Raw genomic sequence first — 26494 nt, 5'->3', positions numbered from 1 at the left:
ATGTTTCCTGAAATCACCTCTCAATAAATCACTTGTACTCAAAGCTTTCTTTTAGTCTGTTTTCATGGCTCCTCTAAGCCATGAGTCGTAAGGAAGAAGCCAGCTCAATTGGTACTGTATTTACAATTAATAGAAACATTTCTTGCCCATATAAAATCTAGAAAAAATACATAAACATATTTTGAATAAAATTATTGTCCCTGTAAATAACCATTATCCTTTTTGAATGTAACTGACATTACCCATTTAAGAGTAAAGAAAAAACTGAAATGAAAGACTACTGCAAATTGCAAGTAAGTTAAAATGTTATGTTACATTCAGTGCAACTAATCATATATCAATTTTGAAGATAGGATATAATTTTTATTAATAGAGTACCTTTTTTGTTGTTGTTTTTCAGACCTTACAAAATAAATTCAAAGAATAAGACGTGTTACCAAATGATTAGTCCACTCTGGTCCAGCTCTGCTCCCATCTGACCACAATGAAAGCTTTTAAGAAACCTCTGCTATTTTCTCTTCATAATCCCTTGCCTGTTTCTCCATGGTAATCAGCAATTAGTCCTGCAATAAATAAATCCTTGAATCACTTAGGAGTTTTTGTGTTGGAAGTAACAGAAAGCCCAATTCAAATTGGCTTGCAAATAAGCAATAATATCTCCTTGAAGATTGCTCGTCCATTGCAAGGGGAATGGCAGTAACCTGGCAGTGGAGAGACTAGACAGCACCTTGACCAGGAGATCAAAGCCAGCGTCATCAACGAGGGCAGACAGATCCTGTGCTCCTCCAGCTTGGATGCCCGAGAAAAGCACAGCACCGATTATAAGGTGTTCCAACAGGGCTTGTGTACACCGAATTAAATCATGAGGGAACATCCTGTGCACCCCAACTGAGGAGCATTCTATAATAGAGGAGCAGTTCTATAATAGAGCTGGCCCGCATTGTACAAAAATATCCATGTTGTGAAAGACAGAGAGAGGCTGAGGAACCACGTCAAGTTGAAAGAGAGTAAAGAGAACAGACACCTCCCAAAAAAGATGTGATCCTGGATGGAAGAAGAAACACACTTACAGGACATCATGGAAGAATCAATAAAAATTAGTATCTGTGGTTTAGATAAAAATACCATCTCGATGATGATCAGGCCCCAGTCTTGGGTTATCAGACTATGGGAACATGGGACCGTCCCTGTTCTTGAGAAATAATACATCCTGACATAGCAAGTGCCATGGGGCTCGACCTCTGCAATCCACTCTCCCAGGGTTCAGAGACGCGTACAGCAAATGGGATAAAATGAATCTGTGCAAACGGTATAGGGGCGTCCTCGGAACTATTCTCGCAGCTGTTCTGGAAGTTTGACATTATCAAAATAAAAACTTAAAATTCTCTAAGCAGTGAAAGTGGTGACGGGAGGTCCTGAAGACCAGTGGGGGAGGGGACTTCACGGAGGGGCCTGGGTCAACACAGGGGCTCCTCCGAGATCCCACGAGGCCCCTCCCCCACTGCTTTTTCCCACCTCCTGGCTCAGCCCTTCTCTCTGGGGCCCGCGCCCCCCAGCCTCAGTGTGGCCAGGGGTGAAATGACTTCACACCCCCCCAGCTCACCATCCCATAAGCGTGGGCGCCCTCAGACGAGGAAGCGAGGGTCTTGTTCCCCAGAAACCAGTTTGGGAAACCCTGCTCTAGAACACAGAATCTAATCAAGAGGGCCCCAATATTTAGAAGATAAAGCCCAAACTCTTTGACATGGAGTGCATGGTGGTCCCCAATTTAACTAGAACCTTTATTTCCACTTCTGCCCAGGCCCTGGTGCCTCTGCACACACCATTCAGTCTCTGCAAATGCCTCTGAGCATCCCCTTCATCCCCCAAGACTCAGCTCAAAGACCACCTCCTCTGTGCGGCCTCTCCCCACCCCTACTCCCCATGGGACCTTCTCCTTTCTGGGGGCCCACGGCAGACAGCCCCCATGACTTCATGTGCCCCCCAGGGCAGGGCCCGTGGGCTGTCTGACATGCGCAGTAAGCCTGGTGAATCTATACGTGGGTGAGACCCCAGGACCCGCCCTGGGGACCCCATGTGTTCCCCCTCCCAGTGAAAGGCTGTGGCATGAATTCACGAGTGAGTCTGTGAGAGTACTTAAAACAGTGCCGGGCACGAAATAATTTACAAAAATAAAACATTATTCAATAAAATACATCTTCATTAGTCTGGGTATTTTACTCCATGAAGGAAAATTACGCTGTTATTCAAGCCACATGGAACCGCTGAGAAAGCCATGATGCAGCCAGCATGTGGGCAGTGCATATGTTCTAATTTCCTGTTTTTCTCCGAGAGGCCGCTGACCCAGGCTGGGTCAGGCCCTGCATGGTTTGTGGCCCAGCACTTCGGCAGCCCTGGCTCAGAAGAAACGTGGTCTCCGTTTTACATGGGAAAGGTGGGGACACTTCAGAAAAGACACACCCCACAAATAATCACGGCTCCAAAGCAGGGGAATGACCACACTCACAAGCCTCCCCGAGGCCCAGCCTGGTGGTGTCAGCTCCTTCCTGCTCTAGGACTCAGTTTGGCTCTTTGTGTGCCAGGGTGCCCCACGCCGGCCGTGCTGACACTGACAGCTTTTGCAGCCCTGGCCGCAGAGCAGGCCGCTGATGCTGCCCTTTCTAAGGCCACAGAAATGCCTCCCAGTTTAGGGAGCAGGCCGGCTGGCCCAGCTGGACGGCATTTTCAGAGCAACTTTAGAGCCATCATCCATCATCCGGAAAAGTCTAAACAACTCCCCTTTGATTCACCTCTCGGTTTTAGTCAAGCCACGACTTTCAGTAACCTCCCACTGCAGAGAAACTTGGAGGACACTCCCTTAACCAAGCAACCAGGGGTAACATCATTGGCAATATAACAACCCCCCATCCATGTGCCCCCTGACATCGGGCACTGAGGAGGACACAGCATCACCCCGTGACATTCCTGCCAAGAGTGCAAAACCTGAATCTGCTTGTGAGGGACACCACACAAACCCACACTGAGGGCCACGCTACAAAAATGACCAGCGTATACTTTTCAAAAATGTCCAGGTCGTGGAAGGCAAAGAAAGTCTGAGGATATATTTTCCATTAAATTCAGTAAACAGTTCTGAATTGGAAGAAAGAAAGAAAGAAAAAATGGAAGGAAGGAAGGAAGGAAGGAAGGAAGGAAGGAAGGAAGGAAGGAAGGAAGGAAGGAAGGAAGGAAGGAAGGAAGGAAGGGGAGAAAGAAAAAGAGAGAGAGAGAAAAAAAGAGAAAGAGAGAGAGAAAAAGAGAAAGAGAGAGAAAGAAAAAGAGAAAGAAAAAGAAAAAGAGAAAAAGCTAGGAAGGACATTATTGGGATACTTGGAAAAACTTGGATATGGACAATAGCTTGAAGTGTTGCATCAATGTTAAATTTCCTGAATTTGAAGACTGCATTGTGGTGATGTTAAGAATATGTCCTTTCTCTTAAGAAGTAAATACTGAAGTATTAAGTAGCAAAGGGGCGTGATGTATGCAACTTATTGTCAAATGGTTTAGAAAAAGTTGTGTGTGTCCACACACGTGTGGAGAGAGAAAACGAGAAAAAGAAATAAAGCAAATGTGGTCAAATGTTAAAAATGTGTTAATCTGGATGCATGGCATTTTAGGATTCTCCATACTATACTTGTAAACCTTGTGTGATTTCGAAATTATTTTAAAATTTAAAAATGCATTCCACTGCCTCATTAAACAAAATAACATAAAGCAAGAGCCTTAGTGATGGTTTCATGCTTTTGCACAGTTCACCATGCAACATTGTAAAATGTTTAATGAAACCGAGAGGGCAGGAGAGAACTTTATTCCGACTACGTGCTCAAAAATAAGTTAACCTGGCAACACAATTTGATGTGCTAGTGTTGTTTTAAAAGTTTGAAATCTGATATATTAAAAAGCATTTGTAGATATGTGTTTTGTTAATTTAGTACGCACTGTTTAAAATACACAAAAAGGTTTAAAGATCTGTCACTTCTCTCTGTCTTATGAATTCCTGTCATCCTATCCCTTTCTTCTTACAGGTTATAAGAATTCTAAACTTGGTGTTCATCAGTCCCATTTTTTTATATATTTGCTACATATGTATGCATGTTTACATTTTTATTATCTTTTTACAAAGCACAACCTTTAAAAAGAAATTTGAATTGCAGTTTAGGTAACCCTCAGGGAACCTTAGGGTTCCAGGGAACATAGTTTTAGAACCACTGGCTGAGCTGATCTTTGAGGCTCTTCAGAGCCATGAACATACCGGCCATGATTCTACATCCTTGGGAAGTAACTTGGGTACCATGACTATAACGCATAGAATACATGCCATAGCACACAACTGATGACTTGCTGGAACTCAAAAATACCCTCTCCCAATAGTGACGGTAAGCATCTCTGCTCAACTCTGCCTCCATGGCGTCGTGTTTGTAGTCTGAAAATATCCTTGGCTGGAATAATTTATACAATGGAATTGGCAAATGCCAATTTGTAAAGATTGTTGTGAAGATTTACAGCAAACCAGTGACTGCACCCAGCTCCCAGGTGTTTTTGATGTAAAGTGATAAGTTCATTCAAGCTTTTCAGGTAGTTTTTGAGATACTCAAAAGGGAAAATGAAGAAATAATGTCTGTTAAGATTTCATAGCCCAGCCTGATTGCTACAGAAAGTGATAGGGTGAATCTAGGTGATCTTAAGAAAAATTGTTCGAAATATCCAAATATAATTTTCAAATAATATTTATATGGTAGAGAACAACTCCAAAGATCGTGGTTTGATGGCCCCCTAGGGACGGTCACCAGTTTTGTATCTCAGTCAGCGAGTGTATACATGGAGCATGTTTCAGCAGCCTCTCCTTGAACTGCTTCTATATCTATCAGTCTTTTGTATCCCTCCTTCTTGGAACTGGCTTTGTTACCCTACTGATGCCTTCCTAATGAGTAACATAAATTTTTAACCCCCTGCTCATTATATGATCACATTTTGACAAAGAAAATGTGGATTGGAAATAAAGAATTTGGTCCTTTTTCCTTCTTGTCAAATTTGATGCTATCTTCCCTGGAGGAGGAGCTTGAGAGAAGCCAGGAAGGAAAGATTAGAAGGACGTCAGGTTTGATGACATGGGAATCTTGTTTATGGAGCCAAGCCTCATGATTCTCTAAAAGTAACCACGTCTGGCTGTAATAAGAACCAGGACAATCCTAACCACAAACAGATGGATGTTTTGCCAAAAAGCCTGGTGCTTCGCTGGGCAAACTTAACCAAACAACTTTATGAAAGTTCAACTGTTAACTCCTCACTCCAAAAAGAGGACATGAACCCTACAAACTAAACAGTGCCACCCAGAATGGTCAAAAGCCAGGGTAACGTCAATCGTAACATCTTTTAACCTTTGCAAACCAGTGTTTTCCAGCCTTTTCAGACTTTTCTCTTTTTTTGAATTGACACCCTTAAATTTTAATACCACAGATATCTACTCTATATCTGTTTGTGTATCATATGTCTATCTGTGCTTTATACATCAAAAGAGTTAAGTTTTTTTCATGACCCCCAAGAACAAATGTTTGCCCCCTTGGGGGCAATCCAGCCCCTGTTAAGACAGCACGTTGGCCGGGCGTGGTGGCTCACGCCTGTAATCCCAACACTCTGGGAGGCAGATTGCTCAAGGTCAGGAGTTTGAAACCAGCCTCAGCAAGAGTGAGACCCCATCTCTACTATAAATAGAAAGAAATTAATTGGCCAACTGATATATATATAAAAAATTAGCCGGGCATGGTGGCACATGCCTGTAGTCCCAGCTACTCGGGAGGCTGAAGCAGGAGGATCGCTTGAGCCCAGGAGTCTGAGGTTGCTGTGAGCTAGGCTGATGCCACGGCACTCACTCTAGCCTGGGCAACAAAGTGAGACTCTGTCTCAAAAAAGAAAAAGTTCCCAGGACTCTCGAGGCAGAGGAATGCGAGTGCCAGTCGCCAGGAGTCAAGCTGGCATGCACGGCAACGACAGGGCTGCCAGTAGAAGGCTGGGCGCATACGTGGTCTCACGGGACATTCACAACATCCATGAGAGCGTGGCCCCTCATCAGCCTGAACGTTATAGATAATGAGACAAAAAGTGTTCAATCATGTTCCCAACGTCAACAGGGATGACATGGCAGAGACAAGCAGTGACTCTGGAGGTCGGGCTGAAGTGCCAGGTCACACCTCTGCACTGCCTTGCTCCTTGTACATGCGTGCTGCGCCTCTTGACTTTTCCTCTTCAAACTGATTCAACAAGTCAAGAAGACACACATGAGACAGCGCTCACCTTATGCAAAGGCACAAGTTGGGGAGACAAAGGAAGGCACAGACAAGAGGATGAAAGAAGAAAGAAGAATAGATGATGCCATATGGGAATGACACAAGTGTGTGTCCCCTTAACTGGGGGACATGAGTATTGCTTTCTTGTTGTATTCAAAACCAGCCCAGAAATAGGATTTAGCAGTGAAGGGAGATTCAACTCGGTAAACACGCTTCTGCAAAAATATAATGCCAAGCACTGCGCTCCCAGGCTCTGGGAACACAAAGATGAGTAAGCCCTGGCCCTAATTTTGAAGAGCTCATAGTCTACATAGGACATTAATAAAACATTATTGTTTCATTAATGGTAAAGCACGGTAGGACAGACTTTATTCAGAACCATCACGATCAGCAGAGGGACCATGACAATGGGATTTTGCAGTCAAGAAGAGAGACTGGGCTCAACCCCAAAGATAGCTTGAGCAGGGTGGGGGTCAGTGGATGGAAAATTACTAAGGGGAAGCAACAGGAGCAAGGGGGATTCTGGCTAAAACCCACCTAACAGCAGTCTTGGTAAAGACAAGCCGGGGTGATCAGACATCACCTGGGGGATGGCGGAGGATGAGGAGCCCGATCAGATAGCGAGGGTGGCAGGGGTTCTTGCTAAACTGACTTTGCAGCATTATTTGTTAAAACCAAATTTTATGGGGAAGTGCACAGATGGGCCTGGGAGAAGGTTCAGGAGCCCCACTCAAGTTTGGTCAAGGGAAGAATCTTTGTCAAGGGGAAAGACTGCGTGGAACAGACTGTAATAAATAAAAGCTGACAATGAGAGTAGAGTGGAGATGGGGCAGAAATCAATTTTCTTCAAAAGTCAGCAGTCAGAGAAAGCTACAGAGAGGAGGGACATTTGAGATGGGCTTCACAGGACAAATAAGAGTTTGGGAGGTGGACAAGATTGAGAAGGGCAGAGGAAACAGTGCGACATCTCCTGGGAGACTGAGTGTAATCAAAGCAGGGCACTTAACAGATTCTTGATTCACTCTACTGACCATTTTATACCTCAGAGTATGGACAAAGCTATAAGGAGGACTGTGACCCTGAACTTAACAAGGAAAGTCTGCCTGCCGGCTTAGAAGTGATTGAAATGTTACCTTAGGGTTTGCAATAGTGAAAGAAGGACTCTGTGCCTCAGCCTTACTGTGCTGTCTTCCTTGATTATCTAAACAAAATTTGCAGGGGGTTGTATGCTGTGTCACCTCCTCTACGGTTTGCTTTTTCATTCATTCATTTATTCAGTCATTCAGTCATTCACTTAACTATGGGGCTATGAAGATGAATTAAAGTTTGGTCTCTGTTCTCAAGGTGCTCATAGTCCAGTGAGGGCCATAATTAAGTTAAAGTTGGCAATGAAGACCCAGCTCCTCTGCCGTGTGGGATGGGTGACTCTGAAGCTTGTGCCCTACCCAGCATCTCAGAGTTCTTCAGTGGGATTCAGTTCTGGTCGTCCACAGTGGTGCCAGGTGTGATAAACCGCCCCATCCTAGCTTCCTTCCCTTCCTTGTTTCTCTTCCCTGAAGATCAGTAGGAACCACTTGCACTTGAATCCCTGACTCCCAAGTTTGGGGCTTGATAACTGGGTTCTCAGTACAGAGAACACAGGCGAGGGAGGGAAGGAATTAAGGAAAAGATGATGAGTTGAGTTTTGGAATTATTGAGTCTGAGTCGTCAGTGGGATGCCCACGTGGAAAGGAGACAAGTACATCAGTGGGTTTGGCTCTTAGGAAAGAGGTATGTGCTGGAGAGACAGACCTGGGAGTTGTCACAGCATACCCGTGGTAGCTGTTGTCATGGGTGGGATCTACATGGAAGCCAAGAGAAGGTTTTATTTCAAGATGTGACTATTTGGTGGTGCCAGTGCTACAAAGTGGGCAAGAAAAATAAGGACTAAGAGCTATCTGCTGTATAGCAACAGGAGAGAAAAGCCAAAGAAATGGGAGGAATGTGGGGAAATTGGCATTTTATACATAGTATCCTGTTTGAACCTCTTGTCACTCTTAAGATAGAGGTATCATCTTGTCAAATGTGATACAATTAATCAGTGGTGGAGCCGGGATTAGAACCAGGTATGTATGACTCCCCAAAACCCTCTTTTTCTACCACACCAGGCTCCTCTCCCCTGCGCCTATGGGTGGAAGCCTAGGGGGTCTCCGCAGAGCCTCATCCTACTAACCCTCACCCAGCTCACCCTTAGATGTTGATGGCTGCTCCTCCTTGTCCTTGCCAATTCCCACCTCTTAGGAGACTCTGCTCTGTTCCCATTGTGCCAACATTCTAAGGAGTTGCCAGGCAGGGGAGGACGTTCTCTCTGCAGAGCTGTCCTGCCTTCCCAGGGAAGCCAGGCAGCTCACCGCTTCCAAAACCCATCTATCGAACCCTGAGGTTTCAACTCAGCTGCTGCTACCTGATCCAAATCCACTTTAAGACACATGTTTCTGTCCTCCACAGAGTTCACAGCAGTCCTGCCTTCTCCCTACGTGTCCTGCGCCTCTTGCCAACTCCTGCTTAGCCCTGGTCCACACTGCCTGGGCAGCTCAGTCCCGGCCCGGCCAGGGCCTCATTATGAAAAGCAGACCCAAACATTTACCCTGCAGAAAAACAGATGAGATCATGGAACTACTGATATCGACCTTTTTTAGGAAAACTTACCGAGAATGGGGGAGGAGTCAGAAGGCTAGGGATGGGTAAATGCTATTCCAAATGGAAGTTTTATTTTCTGGATATGGTCAAGAAAGGATCATTAAGATGATAGTTTTTGAGCACTTTTAGAAGAAAAATGATGGCCATCAGAAATTGGTGCAGTGTCCCTAAAACATGAACTTCATTGACTTTTTAGTGTTTCTGGGCAGTAGACCAGGAGTTGTGAACAAGGAAGAGCTCGATTAGGTGAAGGAGCCTCTCAAAACACTCTGAGAGATACGATGCAGACACGTGGGCTGGAAGCAACACAGCCCGTTATCTGGTTACCCAACCACGAAGCCTTTCAGGTCCCATGGACCAAAAATCTGTCAGTGGGGGGCCTCTTCCTGCTTCAATCTATTCTGCAAATTTGTTAGGCTCACCTTCCTAATTCAACTCTGTAACACTTCCTGCCTCAGATTTAGCCTGACCTGATTTCCATTCTCCCCATTCAAGTAAATACATTGATTTTGGCATACAGTTGAATTGGCAAGAGAAACAAATGTTATAAGACCAGAAAAATGAAGACTATGCAAAGATTTTTTCTTTTTTTTCTTTTTTTTTTTTTTTTTTTGAGACAGAGTCTCGCTTTGTTGCCCAGGCTAGAGTGAGTGCCGTGGCGTCAGCCTAGCTCACAGCAACCTCAAATTCCTGGGCTCGAGCGATCCTTCTGTCTCAGCCTCCCGAGTAGCTGGGACTACAGGCATGCGCCACCATGCCCGGCTAATTTTTTATATATATATATCAGTTGGCCAATTAGTTTCTTTCTATTTATAGTAGAGACGGGGTCTCGCTCTTGCTCAGGCTGGTTTTGAACTCCTGACCTTGAGCAATCCGCCCGCCTCGGCCTCCCAGAGAGCTAGGATTACAGGCGTGAGCCACCGCGCCCGGCCTTTTTTTTTTTTTTTTTTTTTTTTTTCTTTGTTTGTTTCTTCTTCTTTTTTTGGATACAGGGTCTTATTCTGTTGCCCATGGTATAGTGCAGTGGCATCATCATAGCTCACTGCAACCTCAGACTCCTTGGCTCAAATGATCTCCTTGGCCCGCCAGGTAGCCTGGACTACAGGTGTGCACCACCACACCTAATACTTGCTAATACTTCTATTTTTTTGTAGAGGCAGGGTCTTGCTATGTTGCTCAGGCTGGTCTTGAATTCCTGGTTTCAAGTAATCCTCCCGCCTTGGCCTCTCAAAGTGCTAGGATTACAGGCGTGAGCCACTGCACCCAGCTGTATTTCTTAAACAGGATATAGAAAGAACAAATGATCTCAATAAAAAAGTATTTTAAAAAGATAAACCCTAAAACGGGATAAATTGGAACTCATTAAAATTAAAAGCTTTTAATTAAAAAACCACATCAAGTCACAGAACAGGGGAAGATATTTTAAATGCACATACATAGCAAAGAACTTATGGCCAGACTATATCAGGAAGACAAAACGAATTTTCAAAAGAACAAAAGACTTAAATGGAGTCTTCACTACAGAGAATATCAAAACCTAAAGCATATGAAAGAGTTTTTAACATTATTACTCATCAGGAAAATACAAATAATAATAATAATTATTATTATTAGAGACAGGGTCTCAGTATCAGCCCAGGCTGGCATCAAACTCCTAGGCTCTAGTGAGGCTCCTGCCTCAGTTTCCTGAGTAGCTGTGACTACAGGTATAAGACACCACACCTTGAGAGGAAAATTTAAATTAAAATCACAATGAGATAGCTCCACACACCCACCTGAATAAGTAAAATTTAAGACTGATTGTACCAAGTGTTGGCAAGGATATGGAACAACTGAAACTCTCATACACTGCTGATAGGAATAAAAATTGGTCCAACCACTTTGGAAAACTGATATTACCTACCAATATCTATACTTACTGTATAACCCAGTAATTCCACTCCCCATTATACATTCAAGATAAATGACTATATATGTCTACAAAAAAGACACAGGCATAAAAATGTTCATAGCAGCATTATTCATTATAGCCCAAAGTAGAAACAACTTAAATATCCATCAACATGAAAATGGATAAACAAAATGTGGCATATTCATACAATGGATAAGTACTTAGGAATAAAAAGGAACATATTACTGATATATGAAACAATACAGATGAATCTCAAAAACATTATGTTGAGCAAAAGAAGCCAGTTGCATGGGTGTGTATACATTATGATTCTATTTATATGGAAATCAATAATAGGTAAAACTAATCTATGGTCATAAAGACCAGAATAGCAGCTATCCTTGTTTAGGGAGGTGTTAACTAGAAAGGGGACAGGAAACCACCTGGGGTGATAGAAATGTTCTAGACCTTTGATCTGGGTGGTGGCTACAGGAGTGTATTCATAAAGTTCACTGGACTGCACCCATAAGACTTGGCACATTGCTGTATGCAAATTATATCTCAATAAAAATTAAGATTTAAAAAAAATGATGGGGAGTAGTGGCTAAGCTATCCTGGTATCTATATATAAAGTCTTTAAGAAGCCACACAACAAGTGATCTCTCTTCCTGTTTCTTCATTACTGGCCACCCTGCAAGGTCTGAAATCATGCCACATCCAAGGCCACCCCACTCCTGGTACTAGTTCCATTTCTGATCACCAGTCGCTGGAATACTCCTGTGTAGAAATACTAAATTTAATAGCATCTGAGTCACCATCAATAGTAAGGGACATCAATATTTAACATATCATCTAATAAGACAAATGCTGCAGAGTAAACCATGATAGTCCCTTAGAATTTATTTTCTTATCCCTTAGAATTTACTTTAATTTTATTGAACGAACTCTTAAAATGCTAAAGGCTTATTTAGACACAGACTGCTATCAAATATGGGGTTTCTGCCCCGATAAAAAGAAAATAAAATCAAAATTAATTAAAATATTCATAAAACTCCTTCATATACAGAGTCTGATCTTTTAAGTATGTTGATGACACAACATCTCTTAAAAGATGCTCCATTATTGTCTCTGGGATTTTTTCCCCCAAGCCTCTGGTATCAGTTTGGCAAGTCTGATGCTGGTTATTTTTCTGGTTTTACAGAAGAGATCAATGGAAGGTTTTCAGACAACAACCTAGACTCATACTCTTTCTTCAAATGGTCCATCATTGGTTTGTTGCCTGAAACATCAGAGATATAAGTGTCCAACTGTAAGTTTGTACACACTCAGGAAATGACAACCACTTCATGACCACGTGGCCAGCAGGGGCTGTAAGATGCCATCAGTTGTGGTATTCCATGTCATTTAGAGATATTAACGAATATCTCTTTGGCACCTTTTCTAAGCCATAGGGTGGCTGTGGGGTCTTGCAGACAACTTAATTCATAATATGGTGATCAGCTTGTAGTCACAGAGGGATAATCTCATTAGCATCTCTAAAGCTACAGTTAGTTGAGTCAGTTACCTTGTATGTAAGGAAGAATGTAGAGTAGGAATGATCAGAGAGGACGTTAGAAAAAAGTGATACAAAGAAATAATTTGGCACTGACTCCACTTAAACAGGGAGGCAGCCTACCCAGTAGCCCTTCGGCAGGTATTTTCCCATAGTGGAGACGTAGGCCTCAGGTAAACACCAAACCTGGATAATTCAAGGCTTTTGGGTCATCCAACCAATGCTTCTTGGTCTATCTCCATGTTCATGAGCCAAGTGTGAATTATGATTTGATGTTCTATGTAAATTTCCTATGTCAAAAGAATACACTGAGAAGATGACACCAGCTTTCAGGTCCACAATATATTAAGGTTCTTCATTGCAAATCAATAAAGTGACATTCTGGTTTATACATCCGTTGCATGAGTTTAATTAGTATAGGAGTCCAACCTGAGCTGTGATCACCTCCAGGAGATGCTGGCAAAAATCAGCTTGATCATGCTACCCACCTCCAACTCTTCACCCCTCTCTTCACACATCCTTTGCCACGTGGCTTTGCAGTTCCCCTCAGCAGAGGCAGAGCATGGCTCCCCGTCCCTTTGATGTGGGGCTTCATTGCGCGACCTGCTTTGTCCAACAGAGTGAATGACATGAGCATTGGCTCTAAAACTGCTTATACAGTTGGGTTTGTTCCCTGATGCTTCTGCCTCAGCTGTGAGAACACGTGCCAGAGAGCCCAGGGAGGGTGAGAGACACATAGAGCAGATCTCAACCAACCCATGGCTCAAGCTGAGCCCAGCTGAGCCCCACCGAGCCCAGCCTACATAAGCTCAACTCCAGCCAACCTGCAGACTGAAGGTGAGAAAGGGATGCTTCTTGTCGTGTGCCTCTCAATTGGGGGTGCTTAGCTAAGCAGCATTCTGAGGCTACAGCTAACTAATACACCTTCCCAACCAGTCTCATTGCAGCTGCCACGGTGCTCACAAACCACCTGTGGTCACCCCACCCTGGAACTCTTGGGGGCCCAAGGTTCTTTGGCCATCTCTGGCTCCTGGGTGGGCCTCCCCAGTGGCTGGAAAGTTTTCCTAATCCCCTTCATCTGTACCTGGCTCCAAGCTGCACCTGTGTCTAGAACTCCTGATATCTGCAAATCCTTCCTCCCCCTTGGACTGAGTCTTCTTTAGCTCAGTGTCACGTCCACACCATCAAGGCCTCTTCCCTACCCTCATCTCACTGCCTCAAGGTTTTTTCTTTGCCCCCTGTCTCCATGGGCTTTTCTGTGTCATCCCACTCCCCAGCACACCTGGGGATCAGTGTCAGATTACAGGTTAGGCAAACTCACATCGGCCTTTGCTAACCTCAATGTGCACCCCCTTAAAACTAGTTCTACAAATCCTAGCACTCTGGGAGGCTGAGGCGGGAGGATCCTTCAAGGTCAGGAGTTTGAAACCAGCCTGACCAAGAGCGAGACCCCATTTCTAGTAAAAATAGAAAGAAATTAATTGGCCAACTAAAAATATATAGAAATAATTAGCCGGGCATGGTGGCACATGCCTGTAGTCCCAGCTATTCGGGAGGCTGAGGCAGGAGAATCACTTGAGCTCAGGAGTTTGAGGTTGCTGTGAGCTAGACTGACACCACGGCACTCTAGCCGGGGCAACAGAGTGAGACTCTGTCTCAAAAACAAAAAACAAAAAACTAGTTCTACAGTTCTCTAACCAAATACGTTGCACCAGGGGCTTGTGTTGGATGATGCAAATATAGGTGACATTTCAGCTGAATTCAGGGTTCCCCCAACCTCCTATGCTGTTCTTTACAGCCCCACTTAGTGCAGTGACTGCTGCAGACTAAAAGTAAGAAGCCAAAAGTGGCCAACTGGTTTGGGAGAACCATGGGTTATGCTTACGTCCATTGTCTAGAATCCAGCCAGAGTCGGATGGTGGAATAAGTAGCATTTCTCAGCAAAAACGATTGCTCTCAGGAGAATCGCCAGGCGTCACGGCACCACAGACTGTGCTAGGACAGCTGGAGCCCCACCCCATGGCCTCACAGGGCCCTCACTTGATTCAGTGTTAGCCCAAAGTGTGGATGTGCAGGGGGGATTAAAAGCTGCAAGACAGCTCAGAAAAAGTCAGTGGGGGGTATTTTATGATAATTTATGGGAAGAGTAATTTATGATGCTGGATTAACCAAATGTTAACGGCCTTTGTCCTTGGGACACATTTTTGCAGAGCATCCAAGCCGAAAGCTCCTCAGGCACGAGGCCGGCAGCCCAGCACGGACATTTTCAGAGCACTCCGAAATTTCTTTTAACGAGAACAGTCACTTGCATAAAACCAAAAATAGACTTAGGAGGAGGTTCAGGAGAAAGGAACTTGTTCCTTTTGGGTGAATCAAAAGAAATAAAGAGGGAAATTTTCGATCTTTAAAACTGTTTTTTCAAGCCTCATATATTAAACTTCGAATTTTCTGGAGGCTGCTGTTTTGAGGGATTAAGAGTCTTGTATTTTAATACAAAAACCACAAAACCCTAGCTTCTCTCTGTGCTGTGCCATTATCTGGCTCTTGGCAGACTTAAAATTCTTCCTTTTAAAACTATTTCCTTTTGGAGGTCAGCTGAAAGTCCAGTTCAAGCACCACATTGATAAAACTGAACACAGGGCCACTCTTAAAAGCCAGCAATTATGGGTCCCAGTAGAAAAACACGCCGTGGTGCCAGGCTTCCGAGACATCATGCCTCAAACGTGGCTTTGTGTCAACGCAGCTGTATCCACAGGCGAAAAGTTAAAAGACTTATTTTAAAATGTTTCCACTTCTGGAAGCTCCGTCTATGCAACTTTCGCTGCGGAGCAGGAGCAGAGAGTTAGGGTAGAAGGATGCTCTCTCAGCTACCAGTGCCCGGCTGCGTCTGGGGTCCTCACTCCCTGACTTTAGGAGCCTGTGTCTGCAGGTATCCTGTGCTCTAACCTCGGCCTCTTGTCTCCAGGCTCTCTCGTTTGGTCTGAGCAGGCACGAACGAGTGCCTTGACAATGGTCAACATCAAGGTCCAGAAGGAAAAGTCATATTTTTCTGGCTCTCTGTATTCTGATGGCAAAATATTAAAACCCGTTTATTCATTCCACAGAACAGGATGAGCTCATAGGGAAGCAAAAAAAAATTTTTTTTTTTTAATTGGCAAAATCTGGTGGCTTAAGCATGTGCAGCTTTAATACAGTTTAGGCTTTTGCTATCCAGTGAATTCAATCCCCCTGAAACTCTCCAAATGGCCAATAGCTTGAATTTTGTCCCAGAACAATTCTCCCAGAGGTAGTGACCATTGTACAGAATAGATATCCAGTAAGACAGGAACGCAGACTGGGGGACAAGCCAAGTCACTCTGGACAACTAAATGGCTGACCACAGGCAAACAGCCAGAAATGGTTTCACTCGTAAAATGGGAAGAGAGTGTCACTGATTGACAGCAGCAGATGCACATCTCTGGCTCTTTTTAAGTCAGTGTTTTATGGCAGTGTAATCTACATGTGGAAAAGTACACGCATCGTACGTCTGTAGCTTGAAGAATTTTTAAAAAGTTAGCACATTACTTCACCCGCACCCAGATCAAGAAATGTAATGCCACCAGCCCCTCAGAAGTCCTTCTATTTCCTCCTCGCTCCTGGCTTTTATCTTTCATCAAGCAGGAGTCAGCAAATCTGGCCCCCTGCCGGGCCTGTTTTTGTAAATAAAGTTTTATTGGAACCCAGCCACGCCCATCATTTACGTTTCCATCTATCGCTGGTTTTGTGCTAGAACTGTAGAGAGAGTGTTTGCGACAAAGACCATACTGCTTGCAGAGCCTTATAAAACAGTTACTATCTGGACTTCTACAGAAAAAGGTTATGTCCCCTGTTCTAGAGTAGCAATGAGCATAGACTATAGTGCGAGTCATAGATATAATTTCAGATTTTCTAGTAACCAGATTAAAAAGTAAAAACAGGCGAAATTAACTTCAATAATATGCTTCTTTTACCCACTGCATCTAAAGAATCATTTCAACATGTAATCAATATAAAAATGAGATATTTCCTCTCTTTTCCATACCATTTCCAACTCTGGTGTGTATTTTATATCAACAGCACATCTCCATTCACACTAGCTGCACCGCTAGTGCTCGGTAGTCCCACGTGGCCAGGAGCGACTGAGTCAGATGCTCAATTCTAGAACAGTTCTAGAACCGCCCCCCCCAGGGGGTCTCTTGAAGCTGGAGCTGGAGCAGCAACGCTGTCCTCTTGCTGATCCAACTGCCAGTCTGGGCAGCCCCCAACATCGCTTTAACTGCAGGCACGTTTATGCATAAGTTTCCCTGATTCTTAAAAATGTAAATTTAAAAACCAGCCTCAGAAATCCTGAGGTTGTAACATATCCCAAGGACAAAGAGCAAGGCAGAATGGCCTAAACTCACAGTTTCACAAGTAAGGGTATAATATGTTGATGGGAAACATCAAACTCTTTGGACTTTCGCTAAGGGAAAAATAATGCTAAAACTGCAGATGCATGCCTTAGAAGAAGGATGGGAAGAAAGAGAAGAATCGATGAGCACCCCTTAAGAGAGTATCTTTGGCAATTTAGCCATCCTGAATTAGCCTGTTTTGCAACAACAACAACAAAAAATGTTGACTGCAGGGCAAAACACCAATTTAACTTTGGCCTGCTCGATATTACAAAAACAGAAATGCAAACGAAGAAAAGGTGAATAGTTGCCAATGTTTAAAAATTAAGAGATATTACTTACTTATTTAATCTGGATTTCTAGCATCTTTTGAAAAATTAGAAGGGCTGGGAGCACAGGTCCTTCAATCCCTTGTGACCACAGTTGGCTGGGTGGAGTAGCTGGTGCCTTGTCCGCCACAGAAGGAGACAGTGCTTCCTAGGTGGCTGGCACAGCCCCCCACCCCCGCCACCAGTCGTTACACACTAGTCATGCACCCGTCACATGACGACCTGGTTTTGGAGCCTGTGCCTCCCGCAGTAGGCATGCCTTTGAGACAACAAGATAACTTTTCTGAATTGTGATAGACTAATGTTGAAAGAAATACTGTTGCATGCTATTGGCAATAGGAAACATTTTAGCAGAAGTAACAACTATTATTTATCAGGTTATTCTAGTGGTTTCAGTTAAACCTTAAGAGGCTTTGATCTTTCAGCTTATAACTTAGCAGGAAAGTTGGTCCCAGATTCAAAGGCAAGTAATATTTTTATCCTTCAAATATCTGAGGCAATGAAATGTTTAATGAGACAACTCCCAGCAGCACAGGCCTGCAATTACAAACTGTTTCCAATCTTACCAGCCAAACTGGAAAAATACTCCGCCGACATCATTTCTAGACTTATTCTCTGTTAAATTATTGTGGCATCGGAGTTTGGAATGCTCGAGGAGGTAAATATGATTTACAATAGAAAATTAATGATCTGTTCTTCTGGCTTCCCCATGTAAGGTATTTGTACCTTGGAGATTGTTAATTTGCCTAAGTTGTGTTGTATTAAAAGTTATTCATAGTTCATGGGCCATGGGATTGTGTGTTTTATAGAACTGTAAAATACATGCTTTATAAAGTCAACGTCTTTTATTTGAAAATATTTGGAAAATATTTGTCAGGATAATTTTCTACTTCTGACAAGATGAGTTCTTCTCAAAAGAAACTCAGAGTGAGTGACTGTTCTTCAGTGTTGCTTGCTGTTTGATTTTTGAGCATGCTGGTGGGTGTGGTCTTCCAGAAACACCTCGGAGACACTGCAGTTGGGTTCCAGACCAGCACAGTGAAGCAAATATAGCAATAAAGCGAGTCACACAAAGGTTTTGGTTTCCCAGTGCATATAAAAGTTACATTTCCACTGCACTAGAGCCTATGAAGTGCACAATAGCATTATGTCTAAAAATATGTACATATTTTATTAAAAAAAATACTTCATTGCTAAAAAATGTTAACGACCATCTGAGCCTTCAAGTAAGTTGCAATCTTTTTGCTGGTGGAGGGTCTTAGCTGCTGCTGCTTTGTCAACTAAGTTTATGTAATATTCTAAATCCTGTGCTGTCCCTAGCGAGACCCTGTCTGTACAAAATATAAATAATTGGCTGGGCATGGTGGTGTGCACCTGTAGTCCCAGCTACTTGGGAGACTGAGGCAGGAGGATCAGTTAAGCTCAGGAGTTCGAGGTTGCAGTGAGCTATGATGACATCACTGTGCTCCAGCCTGGGTGGCAGGGTGACACCCTGTCTCAAAAAAAAAAAAAAAAGAAATCATCTGTTGCTATTTTAACAGTGTTCACGGCATCTTCACCAGCAGTAGGTTCCATCTCAAGAAACCATTCTCTTTGCTCATCCCTAAGGAGCAATTCCTCTTCCTTCCGTTCGTTTTTGTCGTGAGATTGTAGTCATTCAGTCACACCTCCAGGCTCCACTTCTAATTCTAGTGCTCTCACTACTTGTACCACGTCTGCCCTAACTTCCTCCACTGAAGTCTTGAACGCCTCAAAGTCATCCATGAGGGTTAGAATGAACTGCTTCCAAACTCCTCCCTTGAATAATGGATGCTCTTTATGGCAACTAGCGTGGTGAATCCTTTCTGGAAGGTTTTCAATTTCCTTTGCCCAGATCCATCAGAGGAATCGCTATCTATGGCAGCTATAGCCTTATCAAATGTAGTTCTTAAATGCTGAGACTTGGAGATAGAAATTACTCCTTGATTCACGGGGTGCAGAATGGATGTTGTGTTAGCAGGCGTGAAAACAGCATGCATCTCCTTGCATAGCTCCATCAGCACTACTGGATGATTAGCTAATGATTAGCTACATTGTCAGTAAGTGGTAATATTTTGAACAAAATCTTTTTATCTGACCATTAGGTCTCAACAATGGGCTTAAAATATTCAGTAAACCATGCTGTAAACGATGTGCTGTCATCCAACCTTGGTTGTTGCGTTTATAGAGCACAGGCAGAGTAGATTTAGCATCATTCTTAAGGGACCTAGGATTTTTGGAATCCCAGGTAAATGAGCATTGGCTCCAGCTAATGAGAAAATCAGCCTGTCCTTTGAAGCTTTGAACTCAGGCATTGCATTCTCTTTAGATATCAAAATCCTTGCCTTCTGCCAATATAAGGCTATTTCACGTACATTGAAAATACATCGGTTATTGTAGCCACCTTCATCAGTGATCTGTGCTAGATCTTCTGGATAACTTGCTGCAGCTTCTACATCAGCACTTGCAGACGTCTTCTTTCCTTAAACCTCCTGAACCAACCTCTGCCAGCTTCCAGCTTTTCTTCTGCAGCTTCCTCACCTCTCTCAACTTTCATGTTATAGAATCAGAGAGAGAGTTAGGGCCTTGCTCTGGATTAGGATTTGGCTTAAGGGAATGTTACAGTTGGTTTGATTTATCCAGACCATTGAAGCTTCGTCTTATCAGTAATAAGGCTATTTCACTTTCTTATCATTCATGTGCTCACTAGCATAGCACTTTTAATTTCCTTCATGAACTTTTCCTTTGCATTCACAACTTGGCTAATTGGCACAAGAGGCCTAGCTTCAGACCTTCCTCAGCTTTCAACACGCCTTCTTCACTAAGCTTAATCATTCCTAGCTTTTGATTTGAAGTGAGAGCCATCTGACTCTTCCTTCTCCCTTGAACACTTAGAGGCCACTGTGGCTTATTAATTGGCCTAGTTTCCATATTGTTGTGTCTCAGGGAGTAGAAAGGCCCATAGATCTTTCTTTCCAGTTCTAAATTAGAGTGAAAAGATAAATAAAGAAAAATAGTATGACAGAAAAAATGAAAAAAAAAAAAAAAAAAGAAAGGCCCATAGAGAGGAAGAGAGGTCGGGGAATGGCTGCTTGGTGGAGCAGTCAGAACACATGCAATATTTATTGATTAAGTTCACCGTCTTATATGGGCACTGTTGCCCCCGGACAATTATAATAGTAACATCAAAGAACACTGATCACTGATCACAGATGATCACAGCAAATATAATAATGGAAAAGTTGAAATATGGTGAGAATTACCAAAATTGACAGAGAAACACAAAGTAAGCACATGTAGTTGGAAAAAAGGCAACAATAAACTTGCCTGATGCAGGGTGGCCACAACCTTCAATTTGCAAACAGTGCAATATCTGCAAAGCACAGTAAAGTGGACCACAATAAAATAAAATCTGCCTGCAGAAAGACTACTGGGCCACACATGGGGTATGGCAGTACACCCAACCCTGTCCTTGACTGGCTGTATAATCTAGATATGAGTTGTCTCACTCCTCTGAGCCTCAGTTTCCCTACATTTAGCATGAGGTGGATAGACTGGATTGGTTAATTCCAGCATTTTTTATTTGCTGCAGAATTTCTTGATTCAAATGGAACCTTGGGGGGAAGGTCACCAGGTGAGGGCACAGCTGCCCTGGTTGGAGGGGGTGGGTGTGTGGTCCTCAGTTGGGCCAACCCTGATTCCACTCATGGGTCACACATCAGTCTGAACACAACAAGCTGCGTGAGGCACTTGGGGCCTGTTCCAGGCTGCAGAGTCTCTGAACCAAACATTACCATTGCCCTGGGTGGCCATGGAAGACCTTCCAAGACAGTACAGGGACAGGTCTCAGGCCTCACTTCTGACCAAGAGAGGCAACATGGGGGGCAGCATGACCTAGCCCATGGGCTAGGGCTCCTATAGCCCATTACCCATATAAGGAGGGAGCCAAACTATCTGTCCTTTTTTTTTAGAGATGTGGTCTCATTCTGTCACCCTGGCTAGAATGCAGTGCATCATGATAGCTCACTGCAACCTCAAACTCCTGGACTCTAGGGGTTCTCCTGCCTCAGCCTCCCAAGTAGCTGGGACTACAGGGATGTGCCACCATGCCTGGCTAATTTTTTTCTGTGTTTTGTAGAGACGGGGTCCTGCTCTTACTTAGGCTGGTCTCAAAATCTTGACCTCGAGTGATCCCCCTACCTCGGCCTCCCAGAGTGCTAGGATTACAGGTGTGAGCCACTGCGTCTGGCCTGCCTGTCTCTTGAGTAATGTCTCCTAGGACCACTGAAGCAAGATGCTGACACCAGCTGACAAGGAACCTGGCTACAAAGAAACTAGACCTGTCCGGACCTAAGAACCTCAAATCAGAATAGACCCCCATACTGACCTGACCCTAAATTCCCCCTCAATATAATCTCATTTTGATGCTAAAAATCACGCTCAGGGCGCAGGGGTGGAGATTTAAGATGCTAGTGATACACGTGATGCTTGAAGAAGAATGAACTCAAGTTTACAGCGCCAGCAGAACCTTCTCTTTGCATGTGATGACTTCAAGGCCGACGCCGGCCTCCCTCTTTATAATCCCATAAAAGTTTCCCAGCCCTTTGTTTGGAGAGCCAGGCTGTTTTGCCCCTTAACCAGCACCGTCTCCCTTTTGGAACAGAAAGCCCCAGTAAAGCCTTGCCTGCCTACGTCTGTCTGTTCTCTTGCCAATTTCTATTCACTCGGGGACCAAGAATCCAAAGTCTGGTATCACCTCCAGGACTATACCCGACTCTTCTCACCCTCCTCACAAACATTCTCCACATCTCTGACAAGCACCTCAATAGTCTGGACTCCCCTGTATTTCACTCTCCCCCACTCCTTTTGGCTTTTCTGACCTCGTACCATTGAGAGCTTTCTCCAACCCATCTCCCTGCAGAAGCCTTTCTCAAACACCTCGTGCTTCCTTAGACTCACGGCTCCCAATTCCCTTCTGGGCCACGAAGATGTACCTCCCAAGGGTCTTATTATAGAACTGAACACATCCCCAATGGGACCCCTTCCCAGAGGAGGTGCCGGGAGGTCTTGCTTGAATTCCCGCTGAGCTCCACGTGCCTTTGCACGTCGGTTCCGGTGCCTCGCTCTGATTTCCAACTGTGGCAGGCTCTCACAGGTGTTGATGCTTGAAAAGGTCACCTTCGTCATATGATGAGCCCCTTCACGATGAGGACATCTAGATCCTCTTCCAAAATAAATATGAACACCCACTAGTAGAGAAAGAGGAGACTTTTCCTTTATGTTTCAAATCATCATTTCAACAATGGCTTGCTTTGTTCCTGAAGCCGGCCAAGTGGATGGCATTTGTCACTCCCAACTCCAGGTGAGGTTATAGATTCAGTTCATGTCAATACAACCGGAAGAACAAAAGCCAACTCATATTCAAGCCAGCATTGCCAAGAAAATCATAACAAAATCCTTTTGAAAAAGTCCTTAGCTGGGCATGGTAGCTGATGCCTATCATCCTAGCTGTTTGGATGCAATGCTCACACCTGTGAATAGTCTGGACAATATACTGAGATCTTGTCTCTTTAAAAGAATATGCACACACACACATACACACACACACACACAATCCTTTCCTGATATGAAACAAAGAATTAAATTTGGCCCATCTGATCAAATGTTCCCTAAAGAACAGATATCTTTCAGGGAACGGACAAAGAAGAAAAAGGAAAGTAGTATGAAAGTCCCCTGTTGGAGATGATGGGAATGCTCTCACATTTTGCCTATGTTTCAACTCCCAACAACGAAATTACCTTAACCACTTTTCAAGATTTTAAATATACGAGTTCTAGAAAGAAAAGACATGTTAATCTATTGCAATGGACAGCTCCAAGCCCAAGGTACCCATGAGAGAAGCTTGTGAAACCTGCACAGAAGACTCTTGATTGGGCCCCAGGGAATGGAAAGGTATGGATTTGGGACTTGGAGCTTGGTCACCTACTGCCATCCTGGGTGAAGATGCTTTCCCAGCAATTCAAGGCATGACCGAAATGCGTAGACATCTCCTTAACTAACAGAAGTGTGTTTTGGTTGGTCTAAGGGGCATGGAGGCTTGGATTTGAAAGGATTCTATGAATAGGCTATGTCAATAATTATAAAGCATTCCTGGAAGGGCAATCTATGGAGAAGGAATGACGATGTATGTTTGCATATTAAAAACAAAACAAAAGAGCATCTCTTTGTTTCAATTTATGTCTCCTCAAATTGCCTGCTCAATGTCACCTTGGGGAGACTCAGGCATCTTACAAGGGACAGAAAACAAACAACCAACCTCAAACTGCTGCTCAAGTGAGTGATGACAAGTGTGACCACTGTCTTCCCAAAGCCTGGTGCCAGGGAAGAGCCACCAGGACGGGATCCTGAGACCTGGACTCAGTCAATTCCACTGGTAAACCATGGCATGACCTTGGGCCGGGCACATTCTCTCCAAGTTTCTATTTCTTTGCTTACTATCAAGGTCAACAAGTCCAAATTTGAGGGTGGAGTTGTTGGCCTTCAAATATTAGTTTTTAATTTTTTCCTTGATGTGGAAATAATACATGCTTATTGTAGGGAATACACCAAAGCTTGAAAAAGAAAACTAAAAATATCTATAATCCTGCCACATTGAAGTAACCACTACTAACATTCGACGTACTAATTTTAGGCAACTGTCCTCAAATACAAGTATATTTTTTAAAAATAGTTAATCTTTCAAATCCCTTTTAGCTCTAAGGTTTTATGACTGCAGGAAGGGCGGGATTCAAATTTGTAACCTTTACAGAAGCACTTTTGATTTGAAGACAATGCTTACTCTCACACCAAACATCAGTGCTATACATTTCAAATATCCTGTTGGATTTGGAGCCACGTGTTTTAGACAGGATTCATTCAGAGGATGAGTTCCTCCCATGGAAACCACATGGTGGTCAGGCAAGGGTTAAAGCAGATCAGGGATCCAAGCAGGTGCCAGGGTGCATCCATGAGAAGTAAGCACAGACAGGCACAGGCTCGGATTGGGCCCTTCCCACTGAGAAAACAGCCCCACCCCACAGTTCCTGCTGCAATCCTGCTGTCAAACAGGTTGGCCCACTTATGTGTGGGTTTGAAATGATCCCAGGGGCCTCACCATCCCTTCAGGCTGACAAGCTTGTGTTGTCAGGACACTGGGTGAGTTATGGGAACTGGAGAGAAGGCGTATGTGAGGTCAGGGACACCCTTCTGTGGGGGGGAGGGAAGGGGACCCCCAGCATCAGCCCTGCACCCAGAGTCACATCCCACACTGGAGAAACAGCCGGAGTGTGGGTATGCTGAGACCCGCTGGGTTATCTAAATGGTGTCTGGAATGGACGCATCCCGGCCATTGGGTTTAGATTTTACCGCGTTTGGGATTGTGATGTTCTCTAGCTATGGGAGAATGAGACCTAACTGGAAACAGCCAGCTCCAGGCCTTTGCACAAATCCCAATGGGGAAGGGGTGGCTAAAACCACACACTGTCCTCCCCAGAGTCACAGCAGCATTATCCCTAACAGCCCCAACGTGGAAATAACCCAAATGCTCATCAACTGATGAGTGGACAAACATAATGCAGAGCACCTCCATACAATGAAATATTATTCAGTTATAACAAGGAACAAAGTACCGATATTTAATATTTGCTACAACTTGCATGAACCTTGAATGCTAAGTGAAAGGAGACAGACACAAAAGATCACATATCGTATTATTCCATTGATACAAAATGTCCAGAATAGGTACATTCATAGAGATAGAGAGTAGATTAGTGGTTTCCAGGGGCTGGGAGAAAGGGAGAATGTGGAAATGAGTGTCAACAATCATGGGGTTTCTTCTGGGGTGATGGAATTAGATAGTCCTGATGTTGCAGAATTTTGTGTATATGATGAAACTCACTGCATTGTATGCTTTAAAGGGGCGAATTCTATAGTACATGAATCATATTTTCATTTTTCAAAAGTAAAAAAACATGATCTTATTAAAATTAAAACCACTCATAAACTTGATTGAGTAAATTACTTAGGTTATTAAATTTGAGATATCTAGGTACTAAATTTGACAGTTGATATCTCTGACATTTCACTTTGACACTTCTTGTTTTATTTTTATTTCGAAGAAACATCCTCAGTCTTGCAAACACATGTTTTGGCTTGTGATTATGTTTCAAAGTTTTTTGGAGCAATTTTTGTAAAACCACGGATAAGTCAAAAATTCGTGTTATTTTTGAATATGAGTTTTATCGTGGAACTAATGCAGCACAGACAGCTTGAAATACCAACAAAGTGTTCGGGAAGGATGTGGCTAATGAACGCACAGTACATCAATGGTTTCAGAAGTTCCACTGTGGTGATTTCAATCTTGAAAATGAGCCCCATGGGCGACCTGAGACCAAGGTGGATAATAATGAGCTGAAAGCTGTAGTGGAAGCGAATCCATCTCAACCTATGCACGTATTAGCACCAAAGTTTGATGTTACTATTCCAACAATATTGGACCATTTGAAACAAATGGGCAAGGTAAAGAATCTGGATAGATGGGTTCTCCATGAATTAAACGAGTGTCAGAAGGGAAATCGTCTTGAAGTTTGCCTTTCTTTGCTGTCACAACATGAAGGCAAACCATTTCTACACTGTGTTGTTATGCGTGATGAAAAATGAATTCTTTTTGACAATTGCAAGCATTTGGCACAATGGTTGGATAAAGATGACATGCCGAAACACAGTCCAAAACTGAATATTCATCAAAAATAGCTAATGGTGTCTGTTTGGTGGTCCGGTGCTGGTATTATCCACTATAGCTTCATGAAAGCTGTTCAACCGATGACAGCAGATGTCTACTGCAACCAATTGGATGGAATGATGAGGATGCTTGTGATTCAGCAGCCAAGGTCAATAGAGACAGGCCAATCCTCTTGCAGGACAACGCTTGACCACATGTTGCACAAACAACACTGCTCAAACTAACAGCAGCTGGACTTGGAAACTCTCTGTCAACCACCATATTCATCAGACCTTGCACCAACTGACTATACTTATTCTAGGCTTTGGACCACTTCTTGCAAGGAAAAATATTCAATCCTCAACAAGCTGTAGGAAATGCCTTTTTTGATTTCATTGCCACTTGTTCTCCAGGCTTCTTTGCTGCTGGCATAAACAAGCTGCGATGAAGGTGGCAGAACTGTGTTGACAGTGTAGGCACATCCTTTGATTAATTGTACTGCTTCTTGTTTAAAACATAATAAATGAAACTTTTGATT

General features: G+C 43.6%; 1 protein-coding gene across 3 annotated transcripts in view; it reads right to left on the bottom strand.

The window, feature by feature from the left end:
- Positions 1-26494, bottom strand: part of RIN2 (Ras and Rab interactor 2) — a 213742-nt gene that overhangs the window by 114188 nt on the left and 73060 nt on the right. Inside the window, exon 3 of one of the 3 annotated variants that reach the window (XM_076011169.1) lies at positions 438-563. The exons of the other annotated variants lie outside the window; for them this stretch is intronic. The gene's annotated coding sequence lies outside the window, so the exon portion shown is untranslated. The remainder of the gene's footprint in view (positions 1-437; positions 564-26494) is intronic. 3 annotated transcript variants of the gene reach the window in all.

The sequence above is a fragment of the Microcebus murinus genome, chromosome 16, assembly GCF_040939455.1.
Source record: "Microcebus murinus isolate Inina chromosome 16, M.murinus_Inina_mat1.0, whole genome shotgun sequence".
In the NCBI taxonomy this organism is placed as follows: domain Eukaryota; kingdom Metazoa; phylum Chordata; class Mammalia; order Primates; family Cheirogaleidae; genus Microcebus; species Microcebus murinus.
Note: the sequence above shows the minus strand (reverse complement) of the source record. Positions and strands in the feature narration are given on the sequence as shown.